The sequence below is a fragment of the Symphalangus syndactylus genome, chromosome 11 (assembly GCF_028878055.3).
Source record: "Symphalangus syndactylus isolate Jambi chromosome 11, NHGRI_mSymSyn1-v2.1_pri, whole genome shotgun sequence".
Classification (NCBI taxonomy): domain Eukaryota; kingdom Metazoa; phylum Chordata; class Mammalia; order Primates; family Hylobatidae; genus Symphalangus; species Symphalangus syndactylus.
This window is the reverse complement of record NC_072433.2, coordinates 49,862,723-49,878,221: the sequence shown is the minus strand read 5'-3', so window position 1 is coordinate 49,878,221 and position 15,499 is coordinate 49,862,723. Positions and strand designations below refer to the sequence as shown.

At 47.8% G+C, this 15,499-nt stretch overlaps 1 protein-coding gene and 1 pseudogene across 1 annotated transcript in view; one reads left to right on the top strand and one right to left on the bottom strand.

The window, feature by feature from the left end:
* Positions 1-333: 333 nt before the first annotated feature.
* Positions 334-14,186, bottom strand: LOC129492626 (golgin subfamily A member 2-like; annotated as a pseudogene).
* LOC129492625 (golgin subfamily A member 2-like) overlaps positions 6,521-15,499 on the top strand; it is a 74,548-nt gene continuing 65,569 nt past the window's right edge. The window contains 1 exon segment of the mRNA XM_055297866.2: positions 6,521-6,659. The gene's annotated coding sequence lies outside the window, so the exon portion shown is untranslated.

Here is a 15,499-nt window from a genome sequence, read left to right as displayed (position 1 = left end):
GGCTTCTGAGCCTGTTGGCCATTAGGGCCAGACTGTCCCCCATGGGTGCCATTCCACCTGTGGAATCCCCCAGGTGTCACCAGGCAGCATGCAGGTAACAGGCCTGGAAGGTCCCCAGCAGCCCAGCTCAACATGCTGAGACATTCTGGGGTCCCCATTCAGTGGCACAAACCCCAGGACCCAGTGAGGGAAACAGGTTATGCCAGGTCAAGCAGTATGGCTAAATCCATTTACTCTAAGGGTAAAGGGGTGACTGCAAAGGGGTGGGAGGGACATGGTGGGGGCGGAGCCTCCCACCCCCCTTCTCCTGGCTTTGCTGAAGGCAACTGGCTTTCAGATGAGGGTGATCTTCACCTCGTGGTTCTTGTCAGCCTGGTAGAAAAACAGAATGCAGGGGATGCTGCCCAAGCCTGGGCGCTCCTGAGCGTTCTGCATCTCACCAAACAGCTGCATGATCTGCTGTGCAGTGGGGTTGTTGCGGGGAGAACACTCCCTGGCTTCTCCTTGTGCAGGCTCCACGCTGCCGGCGAGGCTCACCTGGCAAAGATGTTTGGAGAGAGGGAGGAGGGCTCTGAGCACACTGCCAGCCTCCCTTGCTCTTGCCTGCTCACCCCGCCTGAGGGCACTACTCACCACCCTGCTTGTCAGCAGCCCTGAGCTCCGGGGGGCTGGGGCCCCTGGAGCTGGCTCATGAGCGGGGCTCTGGGCAGCTGCCAAGAATCTGCCATGGCCCTCAGTCCTGGCACCCACAAGCCGCAACACCAGCTCCTGCAGCTCCAGCAGCTTCACCTAGAGGAAAGGGTGTTCAGCTTCCATGCCTGAACCCACACCCAGCCCACAGCCACCCCCCGGGTGGAGAAGCTCCACACCCTGCCTTCATCTCCTCCTTGTCCTGGGCTAGCCTGTGGATGTGCTCCTCCTCCTCTCGGTGCTGCTCCTCCAGCGCTGCCCCCTGGCTGAGAGAGGGCGGTGTAGTCTCCTGCCAGAGGACAGGGCTCAGATGCTGGGTTCCCTTCAGCTGTTGGGCAGCTCCCCCTGCTGTGCCCTGGCCTCCGCCTCACCGATGGTGTCTGTCTCTCCAGAGAGCTCGATGCAGCGATGTTCCAGCTCCTCCACCCGCTCCTTCAGGTCCACCTTTTCCTGCGTCAGCTGCATAAAGCAGCTCTGGAGCCAAAAGAATGGGGTCACATCTTGGCAGCGAACTGCCTCGCTCCTACCCTTCTTGGCCCATGCCAGGAAAGACTCACTCACCTGTAGTTTTTCCATGGCCCCCTGCAGGGCCCGGTGGGTCTCCCCACACACAGAATCGATCCCAGTCCCTGGGGCTGGGGCTGCTGCCTCTGGCTGCTTCTGGACCCAGGCCAGCAGGTGAGCCAGGCGCCGGCAGCACAGCCTTTGCTCCTTCAGCTGCCCACGGAGCCGAGCCTGCTCCCCGTCTGCCCTGGCTACAGCTGATGTTAAAAATGCCACTTGCAGGCAAGAGGTGTGCATTCTTCTTGGGGGATACATAGGACCAATGGGGCAGGGAGGTGGACAGGAGCCCTTCGCTTGGGGCCTCAGAGTGTGCACCTGTTGGTCACAGGTCAAATGGTATCTGAACACTGGGTCCCAGGAAAGGGGTGAGGGTCCAGATAAATAAGAAAGCAGGAAACCAAAAGCATAAGAGGGTCTGAGAGGGAACAAAGAGGGAGGGGCAAAGGTGGGGCAGGGGGAGTAGGCTAACCATGGACTCCTGGCTTTCCAGGTCCTGCAGGATGCTCCACATGGGCCAAGGCAACTCCTCCTCCTTCTCCTCCTTCTCCTCCTCCTCCTTCTTCTTCTTCTCCTTCTTCTTCTTCTCCTTCTCCTCCTCCTCCTCTTTCTCCTCTCTGCCTTCTCCCCCCGCCCCCTCATCCAGTCTATCTCCTATGGTGCATAGCCAGAGGGGTCCTCATGCCACCCAACAAGGGAAGTAGGGTGGGCCCACCTCTGCCTCAACCGTCACCGTATAACCCTGGTTCAGTCCCTCCCCAGAGGGGAATGAGCAGCTGTAATTTATTTTTATTTTTATTTTTTGAGAACCAAAGTCTCACTATGTTGTCCAAGCTCAGTTCCACTACCGCCTGGCAGGGGAGTTCTGACCTGCTTCATTTCTGACCTGGGCCAGTTCACCCATCCTTAGGCCACCTGGTGGCCCCTCTACTCCCAGGAGGTCACCGTTTTGATGCCAAACTTAAGTCAGAAACCCGGTCGGCATAGTGTCCAGCTGTTCTAAACTCCTCAATCCTATGCTGCTAACAGTCCCCCCTTCCTCCTGGGCTCCCTCCTCTTCCTCTGAGTGGTCTCCTGTACCTTCCCCAGGGAGAGTCATGAGGCTCAGCTGGGCCTGTAGCTGCTGGTTCTGCTGGCTGGCAGTTTCCAAGTGCTCCTAAGGGGCCAGGAAAGGAAGTTGAAGGCACAGAGGCTGCCAGGTCGTCCCCCTCGGGCCCCGCCCTCAGCAACTCCCACACCTGGGTCTCCCGCAACTCTTGGTGGGCCATATCGGCCATCGCTTTGCCCTAAGCTTCCTGCTGCTGCAGCTGGTCCATGAGCTGGGTCTGCAGCAGTAACTGTCTGTGCAGTGTCTCCATCTCAGAGCTTGGCTGCTGACAGGTGGCCACGTTCTGCTGCAGGGGACCCAGGGACTGGTCTCTCTGCTGCTGCAGGCTCTGAGCCTCTTGGCTCTTCATCTCTACCTGCAGGAAGACCTGGGCGAGAGGGCAGGTGGTTGCCTGCTTCCAGATTCTGGGCCCATGAATAGGGTAGCAAGGGCACTGCAAGGCTCTGTCTCCTGCCCAGGCCTGTGGCCCCTTGCTCCAGGCCTAAGTGACTGCCTAGAGCCCCATGCCTCCTTCCCTGCATGAAATCTCACACTCTTCTTCCAACCACTTAAACTGTAGGCCACAGACTGGTGGAAAGGCAGAAGGAGCGAGCCATCATCTGTTAAGTGTCCAACATGCCTAATGCTCTCCACGTATTATCTCATCTAATCCTTGGCACCTCTGTGAAGAAGATGCTAACTTCATTGCAGCTGGAGAGCCCAGAACTTGGTGTCTGCCTCCCATGGCACCGGGAGGGGTGAAGTCAGGTTAGAAAAATCATCCCCACCTCCCCACAGCCATTGGAGCAGGGCTCTGGCTCACAGGTGCCTTCAGAAGTGCCATTTCACGTGAGGGCTACACCATCCCATTTGACAGGTGGGAAAACAAAGGCCCAAAGAGCTAGGGAGGAGGGCTGGCTCCCCAGATGGGGCCGTGCACCAGCTTTATGAAGCAACTCTGCAGCTCGGCCAGCTCTTCCTTGACCTCACGGGTCTGGGAGAGCGTGTGGCTGACAGCGGTCTGGTCTCCATGGTCTGCAGGATTCGTCTGCACTCCTCCACTTGCTTCCCCCAGAGCTCAGCCACCCGCTCCAGCTCCAGCAGCCTCTCCTCCTGCTCCCAGTTCAGGCAACTCAAGCCCTCATTGTCCTGTACCTGGGCTTGGAGCTGTCCTGCCAGACTCTCCAGCTCCTCCCTCAGGTGCTCAACCTCCTCTTGTAGCTGCTGCTCCACCTCGGAGGGCCTGCTGGGGGTTGCAGGGCTGGGGGTTCAGCTGAGAAAAAAAGCAGACAATAAGGGCCTCTGGATTCTTAAAAAAAAAATCTTTCTCTTGGTCCACAGCTCCTCTCAGGCTCCACAAACTTGGCCTCCCTGCTAATGATTCCCCACGCCTGGATGGTAGGGAATCTTCCAAGCCACTTACAGATACAGACAACTGTGGGTGGTTGACAATGGGCACTCCTCCCTCTTTGCTGACTGGGAAACTGAGGCTCATGGAAATTACTAGACTTGCCATCTCCTGGCACATACCTCTTTTCCTCTGCCTCAAAGTCCTTCCATCTACCCAACTCCCTGGGGCATTCTAACCCACCCTGAGGGCCCTCTGATGTCAGTCCTCCTCCCAGGTCACCCCAGCTTCGGCTTACTCATCTGTTTTCTCAATTCCACCAAGCTTGTCTCTAGCTCCTGTAACCGATTCATAATACACTCCTTCTTCTCCCTCAGTGTGCGCATCTGCACAAAGCACAGGGGGAAAGGGCCCTGGAGAGGGGGGCTGCTGGCTGGACAAGCTACCATCTCCCTCTCTGCCCCCCTCCTCCACAAAGCCCAGACCCATGACCACCTCTGGCAATACCCGTCCCACTTTACAGATGCCCAGAAAGATCTAAGGTGTGTGCTGAAGGGTCAGGTCTGATTCATCCTCTGCTGCCACATGGCTCTCTCTCCTTTAAGAATCTCAGCAAATGTATCACTTTCCAGCTGTATTTGTCTACATGCCTCCACTACCTACAAGAATGGGTACAGAAGTTAGGAAGGGCTGTCACTGGTCCTCACCTGCTCCTGGCCACCTGAGGTCATCTTCCTTCCACATCCCTCCCTCTGCAAAGCCTCATGGCCCCAGGTGTGCTTCCAGCTATGCCCACTCCTCCATGGCCTGCCGTAACTGCTGGTTAGCATCAGGGGATTCACACTGGCTTGAAAACTGGATGGTGAAGAGTGAGAAGTTCAGGTCTGGGGACCCCGGGCTGTTCCACACAGTGCCCTTCAAAGGGCTAGGGCTAGGCTCAGTGTACAACTCTGTCAATAAAGATCTCTACTGTCAAGTTACTTTGCTTTAGACATAAAAACTTAAATAATTTTTAAAAGATCTCAGGCTGGGTATGGTGGCTCATGCCTGCAATGTCAACACTTTGGGAAGCTGAGGTGGGTGGATCACCTGAGCTCAGGAGTTCAAGATCAGACTGGCCAAAATGGTGAAACCCCATCTCTACTAAAAATACAAAAATTAGCCAGGTGTGGTGGCGGGCGCCTGTAATCCCAGCTACTCAGGAGGCTGAGACAGGAGAATTGCTTGAACTTGTGAAGTGGAGGTTGCAGTGAGCTGAGATCACACCACTACACTCTAGCCTGGGCGAGAGAGGGAGACTTTGTCTCTAAGAAAAAAAGCCCCAAATTCCATATGCCTGCTCTTAAAGTTATTCTCAAATTACCTCTAACCTTTAAGATATGTCTCACTTTCTCCAAGATAATAAAAGATGTGGGTGAAGAAAAAAAACCCAATCAATCAAATAGGTGAAGAAGCAGACATAAACAGGCAGAAGGGAAATGGCAGCAACATAAAATAAGCCAGAGGCAAAGTATCTCCCAAACCAGAGGAGCCTCAGGGGCATGCCCAGCTGGAGAGAGCAAGTCAGAGAGGGGTCTTGGCACTGCCTCACCTTCCACTTGTCCAATGTGGGGAGTGCTACCCCACCGGAATGGTTAAGGTCAGACACCAGGACATTCAGAATGTCCTGAATCTACAGGAGGTGAAAAGGGTAGAACAAGGGCAGGGGGAGAAAGACAGAAGTGGCTTACAGAGAGGCAAGAGAGTCAGAGGAGGAGGAAGAGGTGGCTTCAGGGAAACGAAATGCTGAAGAAGAGCGGAGGAGATCAAGACCATGGTCTGGCCTTCAAAACGGCTGCCTGCTGCCTTGCCAGGGGCAGAAACAAATAGATGGAAAAGTCCCCTGAGAGATGCAGTCACACACGATGGAGTTACCTGACCGATGCTGCTCTAAATACTCTCATTGGGGCCGGGCGCGGTGGCTCACGCCTGTAATCCCAGCACTTTGGGAGGCTGAGGTGGGCGGATCACAAGGTCAGATCGAGACCATCCTGGCTAACGCAGTGAAACCCCGTCTCTACTAAAAATACAAAAAATTAGCCAGGCGTAGTGGCGGGCGCCTGTAGTCCCAGCTACTCGGGACGCTGAGGCAGGAGAATGGCGTGAACCCGGGAGGCGGAGCCTGCAATGAGCAGATATCGCACCATTGCACTCCAGTCTGGGCGACAGAGCAAGACTCCGTCTCAAAAAAAAAAAAAAAATACTCTCATTGGACCCCTTTCCTCAGGCCCAGGATGTGGGGATGAATCTGGCAGAGCACCAGACCTCCAATTCCATTTTAAAAACCAGACTTTTGAGTAAGGGTTCACTTCAACAAAGGGGACTCCCGCTAAAAAACAAGTTTGAAACACACTGATCTTATCCAATGTCATCTTACAGAGGAGGTAACTGAGGCCCAGGGGAAGAAGTGACTTTTCTGAGGTCACCCAGCATGCTAGAGGCAAAGATGAGATCAAAAGTTAGATCTTCTCCTAATTTTAGTGCCTGGGGCTCTCCTCACCACATCCTGGGGCCCTTTCGGTGACTCCAAAAGAGACAGCCTGATGGCAAGTGGCGGTTCTCATTGGCCTGGCTCCCCCTTGAGACTGGGGATGAGGAAAACGAAACAGCAACTATCATTTCCTGGGTGCCTTGGGTGTTTATAGCAGGCCCTGTGCTTGGCATTAACATAAAAACAACAATAACAAATCTCATTTAAGCTTCACAAGTGTAGGTCAAACAATTCCACCCCTATTTTACACATGTGAAAAGAGAGGCCCAAAGAGCTCCAGCAATTTGCCCTACATCATATCCTTAGCAGCTGGAGAGGTAGGATTCAAACACAGAATTCTTAACCAGGACCCAACAGTTCTTCCACAATCTAAACAACTACCCTTTACTGCCCTTGGGCCCCCTGTCCCCAGGAGCCTAGCCAGCCAAGACTCACATACCCAGGTGAGTGGCAACCACCAGAAGTGGTTGTCTCAGGGTTACTGCTATTTTTAATTTTCTCTTTCGCTCCTGTAGGAACACCAAGGCTGTTCCTCCACTGATAGTTTCTTATCTGTGGAAAAGAAGAGCAGGAATTCTCATGAGAAGTCCCTACAGTCACATCCGACTCTACAGTTTTTACTGAGGCAAAAATTTAAAAATAATAATAAGTACTACGTTTATTTACTTCAAGAAAAGTAAAAGCTAAGTCCCAGAATGTGACAAGACAAGGGTTAAAAAAAAAAAAAAGAACAAGTTTTCCTCTACCTAGCAAGCTCACTTCAAGGACAGTTATAACACTGTCCAAACAGCCAAGGCCAGAGGAATGAGCTCCAGACACCCCACCCCTTCCAGAGCAAGGTTAAAAAAAAAAAAAAAAAGATTGTTTTACTGTTACTCTTTTCCCAGGCTTCTTAAGCATTATTATGTTTTACAAATGTCTATATTTAGCCAGTTCTTGTTTTTCTTTCAATGCAGCTACAAGGTCACCAACTATACAAGGTCACAAATTATGTTATGCTATAGATTACACGACCTATGACTGTATAATTAACTGCTTTTGTTTTGCTTCTGTAAGGCTGCTTATAAAAACCCCGCTCTGTCTTTGTTCAATGCTCAGCTTTCTAAATATAAATCCACTGAGCCGGTGTGTACCTAAAATAAACAACAATCTTCCTGTACTCCATATTGGTCTCTCCATTCCTCAGTTTACCACAACATTTTTGGCAACCATGAAGGGACCAGAGACGGCAGGCTTACTGTCTCCTTTGCCTCTGGGGTCTGGAGCCCTGGGCCAGGGGAACCTGTGACCCCAGGTGCTGCCAGAAAATCTTCAGCCTGGAAGGGAAATAAGCTCTCCCCTGACCCGGTGCCCCCTACTCAGCAGCACAACAAAACCTGAAAAGAACTACAGGACAATTTCAGAAACAGAGCACTTCAGGAACCACGGTAAGGTTTTGGGGGCCCAAGGCAGGAGCTGTCCCATGGGGACAGAAGGGAAGCCTAATCGCCTCCTGGGGTGTGCCAAATAGTCCAACCCAGAGGGCCTGGGGGCAACAGGAGTGGCTCATCAATTCAGATAAAACTCACACCTCAGCTGACACAGGACACGAAAGTAGCTCACTAAGTCGGCTAGAAAACTGAAGGTGGGGAGAGTGGCTCACCACCCCAACTAGAAAACTAGAGGTGGCAAAAGTGGCTCGCCACCCCAACTGCAAAACTAGAGGTAACAAAAGTGGCTTGCCACCCCAGGTACAAACACAAGAACTAAAAGTATATAAAAGTGTGTAAATGGAGGGGCCTAATTAGGCTTATCAGCCACAAAATAAGAAATCACAAATCTCTTAATGTAAACTGTATGCTCCAAGAAAATTATGGGGCCAAATAAGACTAATAACAATCTACATATGACTAATAGGAGCTACCCTACAACTCAAAGTTATAAGAAAAATAAAAAACTCTCCAAAGCCAAGCAGCTTTGGAGTCTGAAAACTCCCAAAATAGGAGACAGCATAGTCGGCCAAAATGAGAAGAAAAATTACTGTACAAAAGTAAATGTGCAGCACCATAACTGGGAGAAAATGGGGAAAAAAGTCATCAAAACCTACTCCAATAAAATATATATTCAAAAACTTTTTAAAAAGTTTTACAGAAAATTACAGAGTTAACCCCCAAAAGTTAAAAACTCTCCATAAATTAAAATAACACTGTTTTAGTATTAAATAGCTGACCAAAGGCACTGTAAACTAAAAAACAATTAGGCATATATTTAAGGTGGTGACAGGGGTGGGAGGACAGCCAGGGTACCCAGACCAAATTCCTTTAAATTGACTCATGGTTGAATATAATGTAAACAAAACAGACATAAATCCAGTCCTGTTTAATGGCTTATTACAAAAAGCCAAAAATAAAATAAAAACAGCTTCATTCGCAGACACAGAGTTAAAGGAAAAGTCCCAGAAAAAGCAAAAGAAGCTAGTTTATAGGAGCCACCAGAGGGAACAAAAATTCTCCTTCCACATGTCCCAGCCTACCCCCCTTTACCGAGGCCAACAGATCCAGCTCCCCAGGATCCAGATTCAGGAGCCAGCATGCCCCAAGTCTCACCCCAAATGGAAAGACTGGAGCCTCAAGAGACTAAGGAAGGAAGTCAAAATAGTCAAGCAGGCCGTCCCAAATCTGATTGTGCTCAAGCTATACAAATGCCTCTCAGGGAGACGCGAAGACCCATCTATTATAACGACCAGGGCGACATCTGGGTAGGGGGGCAACGGACTTTCATCTATCAGCCCTTTTCAACCACTAATCTACTAAACTAACACCACACACCATCACGGAGAAGCCCCAAGCTCTTATAAATCTCATGCAATCCATCTTTCTGACACATAATCCAACCTGGCCAAACTGCAGGCAGCTTTTGCTAACGTTGTTTAACATTAAAGAGTGCCAGAGAATGACCCAAGCAGCTCTTCGCTGGCTAGAAGCCCATGCACCAGCAGACGCAGTGAATGCTCAAGCATATGCTCAAGGCCGGTTCCCAGAAGCAGACCCCAATTAGGACCCAGCTTCAGCACCTGCAGAGGTACAGAGAGGTCGCTTTTACAGGGGCGAAGAGCTGGTAAAAAGAAAACAATTAATATAAGGAAAACTTCAAAAGTGCTTCAGAGAGCTAACAAAAGCCCAAGTTAGTTTTATAAAAGACTGTAAAACATTCTGGCTTTACACCTCATTTGACCCTAAGGCTGCCAAAAATCAGCACGTGGTGAACACAGCATTTGTCAGGCAAGCCCAGGGTAACATCAAGCGGAAGCTGCAGACATGAAAGCCACTCAACTTATAAAAGTGGCCACCAAGGTATATGTTAACTGTAACAAGGGAACAAAATGGGAAAGAGCAAAAGCAACAAGCTAGGCACTCCAAGGGTTAAGTCCGTCTCCCCAGCCCAATTCTATGTAGAAAAAGAGGGGGCAGGAACCAGTGCCAGGAGAAGAGCAAAGAAAAGAAAAAAATAAAAGTAAGTGTAAAAAAGGAAAGGAAAAAGTAAAAAAAAAAAAAAAAAAACGGAAAAAAATAGAAAAAATAGACATCAGTGTGTGGGGGCAGTGCCTGTGCAATTGTCCAGCCCCACCAGCCAGCCGCAGGAGAAGAAGAACTCAAAAAGAAAAAAAAAAATGTAAATTAAAGGCTTAAGAAAAAGGCCAATCTGTTGGCAACAGCTCTTATAAAAAGAGAAATTAACAATGTGAGAGGACACGAACATGGGCATAGACATGAAAGAGGTCAAATTAAACAAGGATTTGAGAGCCGGACAAGGTTAAAAAAAAGATCAATGTGTGAGATGCAAAAAAAGGACACTAAAAAAATAAATGTCCAGAAGGTAATAAAGAGAGTAGTAAAGGCTGTGGTATAAAAAAGTCACCAGCTAAAAGGTGTCGCACCCTAAAAAAACACCAATACTAATCTAATCGGGGCTGGCAGGGGCTAAAAAATATAAAGACTAGAGACAGACTGAGCACCTTCTCATTAGGCTTCCAGAAGCCCATAGTCACATTAAAAGTTAAAGGCAACAGGATTCTGCCATATCTGGATTCCAATTTCTCACTAATGGCTAAGTTGAAGAATGGCTAATGTGAAGTTACAAAGTGGGGGAAACCCCTCCTCTGAGACACTAAACAGGAGAAAGAGCCATGCTTTATGAAAACTTGCTTATAAACTTCATAAAATTGCCCCATGCCGGAGGTTATCAGTACATGCTAGTGCAGGTTGAGGCTTTTCCCCAACAGGACAGAAAAAGCACAAGAAGTGACTGAAGTACTGCTAAAAGACATTATCTCCAAGTTTGAACTCCCTCTAACTTTAAAGTCAGACAATGGGCCAGTATTTATATCGAAAATAGTGTAAAATTTAACAAAACTGTTAAAAATAAAATAGAAATTACACGCAGCCTATCGGCCACAAAGTTCAGGAAAAGTGGAACAAATGAACCGGACACTCAAGCAGCTACTAAAAAATTATTGCCAGGAAATTGATCTATAATAATATCAGGTTTTACCTGTGATCCTCCTCCGAGTCAGGTACACCCCCGCCAAACAAACTGGGTATTTGCCCTATAAAATTTGGTTCGGTTGGCCACCCCCAAATCATAAATCAAATTAAAGGCAATCTCTAAGAACTAGAGGAATTAACTTTCAAAAAAAAATGCAGGCTTTAAAAATAGCCATGCAAGAGGTCCATGACTGGGTATGGAAAAAAATGCCTATAAGTCTAACAGATCCAGTATACCCCTTTAAACCTAGTAACTCTGTTTAAGTTAAAAAGTAAAACCCAACTTCTCTAAGACCCATGTGGGATCGGCCCCATACAGTAATCTTGTCCGACCTCCTTTGTCCTTACTAAATATAAGTATGCTGTACATTGTTTTGCTGCTGTTACCCCCCTTAACCATACTAAAAAAAAACACCTATAGAAGGGTGTCCCCACTGTACATATACTGCTTGGTCAGGGAACAGTATAACTAAAACCCTATTATACTATATGTATTATAAGTGTACAGGGACTCGCTTAGAAACTTGTACTCACAATCAGACCACCTATTCAATTAATAACCCAGGAAATGGCCAGCCTTATATATGCTATAACCCTAAGTCTTTACCTGGGACTTGGTTTAAAATTCATACCAAGTCAAAGGAAGGAAGTCTTATAAGTCAAACCCAAGCCTCTCTTCCCCGGTGGCGGGGGGGCTATATCCATATACTTTAATATTTGTCAGTTAAAATCCATGAACACAACCTATCTCACAATCTCTGGTCCTGCAGGGTACTATACAAACTGCCAGTACAAAATTATATATACGCACCCTGTTTGTCCCTCCAAGGCCCTAGCAATAGTTTGCTGGAACTGCACAACGCAGTTCACTGACAGATCATCACTGAGGCCAGAGCCAATCTTGCTCATCAAAATACCAGCAAAACCGAATTGTAAGACAGGCACTTACAATCCTATAAAACTTACCATCTTAAAGCCAGATCTACCTATATGGACTACAGGTTACTCCATGACATTACAAAGCTACAGTCAAAAAGCTAAAATAGCTTTATATATTATAAAGAGGACTCAAACCAAGCAGTCAGCCCAGCAGCAATTCCAAGTACTTAAGTCATTCTTTGAACATGTAAACCAGAAGTTCCAGAGCCTCCTCCTTTAACCAAAAACCTATTTGCTCAGCTGGCTGAAAACATTACCGGCAGCCTAGGCATTTCCTCATGTTATGTTTGTAAAGGGACTAACATGGGAAACCAATGGCCTTGGGAAGCAGAAGAGTTAATGCCTCAAGATAACTTTAACTGACTCTTTCCCCAAACTGATGCCCACAAGTTCAAGCGTCTGGCTCTTAAAAACTTCCATTATTAAAAGATACTGTGTTGCTCACTGGGGAAAAGTTTTTACAGACCCGGTAGGAGAACTAACCTGCTTAAAACAGCAGTATTATAATAAAACATTAAACAAAACTTTGTAGCGGGACAGAGATAACTACAAAACACCCCATCCAAATCCATTCTCCTGCTCCTTTTCTCTAAACCACACTTAATATCCAAATTCTTAGCAAGTATTTGGAAGTGTTTGCAAGTATTTGGGAGCTCCAAATACCTGGCAAGCACCCCCTGGTCTTTATTAGATCTGTGGGCCATGGGCATATCAACAGTTGCCAGCTAAGTGAACAGCAGCCTGTGTGCTTGGAACAATTAGACTGTCTTTCTTCCTACTCCCACTGCAACAGAGAGAAACTTTAGGGTATTTTATCTATAACAAAGTTGAAAAAAAATACAGATATAAAAAGAAATATAAAAATTAAAAATTAAAAAGCACAAATTGGCATCCTAAAAAAAAATTCCATACTATAGGCCAGCTACCTGGGCACAAAATAAGTCATAGGGATACTGCAGTCCTATTTACATGCTTAACCACATTATAAGGTTGCAGTCAGTACTTACAATCATCACTAATAAGACGGCAAATGCATTAAGTTTACTAGCCCAGCAAACCACAAAAATAAAAAACGCTATCAGAACAGATTAACTTTAGACTACCTCCTAGCCCACGAAGGAGGAGTACGTAAAACATTCAGTCTAACTAATTGTTGCCTGAAAATCAAAAACAATAAAAAAGCAGTTATAAAAATAACTACAAAAATAAAAAAATTAGCCCACATTCGAGTTCAAACTTGGAAAGAGCAGTCTCCAGATTCTCTCTTTGGAGGCTAGTTTTCATTTTTTGGAGGGTTCAAAACTTTAATAGCAGTAGTTTTAGCCATACCAAAATGTTTCCTAATACTCCCTTGTCTCTTACCTCTCCTTGTTAGAAGTATTCAATCAACTATAGAGGCAATAGTAGCTAGACAAATTAACACTCAGCTAATAGCTCTGCTTAAATATCAATCTTTGTGTAAAAAAAAAAACTTGTCTCTTCAGGCAAAACTAAGTAATAGCAATGCTTTCTACTAAACTTCTTTCATAAAAATCATCAAACGGGGAAACTGAGGCAAAAATTTAAAAATAATAATAAGTACTACATTTATTCACTCCAAGAAAAGTAAAAGCTAAGGTCCAGAATGTGGCAAGGCAGCGGTTTAAAAAAAAACAAAGAAAAGAACAAGTTTTCCTCTACCTAGCAAGCTCATTTCAATCACAGTTATAAAACAACACTGTCCAAATAGCCAAGGCCAAAGGAATGGGCTTCAGACACCCCATCCCTTCCAGAGCAAGGTTAAAAAAAAAAAAATTTTCTTTTACTGTTACTCTTTTCCCGTGCGTCCTCATGGCAGAAGGCAGCCTTTCTGTTACATCTAGGAACTGAACAGAAAGAGGACAGCCCAAGCCTCATTTCAGAGAGAAGTCTGGTATACTCTTAGAAATCTATGAGACAGTCATCCCTTAGTCCATTAATGTTTTTTCTCTCTGAAGAGAATCAAGGGAAACTGATGCTTCAGAAAGATGCTCCGTATTACCCTGTGGCACTCAAAGCCCCCCAGGTTGAGATATGAGGAAGATTCAAGCTGTCAAGTTCATTTTCCCAAGATCTGTTTCATGGTAAATAAGCAAATCTCACTCCAGGCAGGGTCTGGGCTGTTGAGGGGAGGGGCTGACTGAAAAGACTTTGATGGGGGGAGCCCAGTGGCACCTGGGGGCCCAGCCCAGTAAGCCTCGGGAGTGGCATGAGCTCTGGCCGCAGTCCTGCCATCAGAGGGGTTCTGGGGCTGGGGGCGGGGGGCCACCACCTGGTGCTAGTACCTTTTTCTTCGCAGCCGCCAATTTTCTCTGTAGGGTTTCTTCCAACATTGCAGGGAGGGAAGGAATGTGGGGTTGGGGCCACATCAGCTAGATTGCGGTTTACCACTGGGGAACAAGTCCTGTCGGCCACCCGCAGCTGTGCGACTGACCAAGAGGAAGCGTAACAGCGCAGAATGGGGGGGTGGCTGCCATCCTCCAAGCCCATTGGTTGATGAGAGAGATGACAGAGAAGGAGGCGTGGCCAGGCAGCAGCATGTCCAGGGGGTTGTGAGGCGTCACAAGGAAAGCTGAGCAGGCAATTGCTGCCCCGCCCACTCTGGGAAGAGGGCCAGGGCCACTGGCTCCAGGGAGAGGGAAGGGGCGGGGCTGCCGTCTCCAGGAGGACGGAAGGGGCGGGGCCACCGGATCCATGGGCAATTGGGCGGGACGGGCTTTCCCTGGGTGGGCGCAGCAGCTTCCCGGGCCACCCTGACGCTCTGAGTCAGAGTTCCTTTACAGGCGGACCTGAGAGGCAACTCACCGACTCCTTCCCTGGACCCTCCTGCTCCACTGAACCCCCTGACATGGGAGCCTCGGAACCTAGGGCTCAGGAGGTGGGTGAGGAACGGACTCAACAGTTTCTTTCCTGACTCCTCACAGCCCTGCCCCAGACCTTCCCTTCCCAGAAATCACCTCCAAGGACCCCTAGCCAATGTTCCAGACGCCTACCTCTCGGAACACCCCATTCCTAGAGGGTAGCTACCCTGATTCTGGGAGCACATCCTCCCCCTTTCCAGCTGGATCCAGTCCCGGGCTCTCTTGCTTCCCAGCTCCTCCTCCTCCTGCACCCCACAACACCCCTTTCCTCTCAGAGCTGCCATGGGTCCCATCAGGCTTTCCCCTTGGCTCCTCTGCAGATGAACCAGGACTTACCCGAAGGTACCAAATGAACTTCAAGGAAAAGTCCAATTCTCAGATGCTGGATGTCTTCCAAAAATGAAGCAAATTGGTAACTTAGTAGCTGAGTCAACTATTCCTGTTAGATGGTCAACATTGATTTTTTTTTTATTTTAGTATTTTTAAGTGGCAACTCTACTGTGTGAGAAAATGAATGTGACAGCTGAATTTGTAGAAAGCTGCTTTGACTCTTGGGCTCCTTCATAAGCCCTGGAACTAAATAACAGGGAAGCGCCCTTCTTTTTTTCCATATTTACCCCTCACCTCAACCATAATTTCACAGGTTCCTTTTTCCACATTTAAGGTGGTTGATAATAAAGTGGGAATGTACGGGATTCTCTTTAATCCTGAATTAGCAATCCAAAAATTAGAATTTGTTGCATTTCTAGAACCAAGGTCAGAGTTCCTGAGCAGGTACTCAAGCAGACACAAAGACAAAACTTCCATTTTATTTCAGAATAGCCTCCATAATCCCATGCGTTAATTCCCATCATAAATCATCTCATCTCATCTATCTATCGATCTTTCATCTATCTATCATCTATCTATCTGTCATCTGTTATCCATCTATCATATATCGAT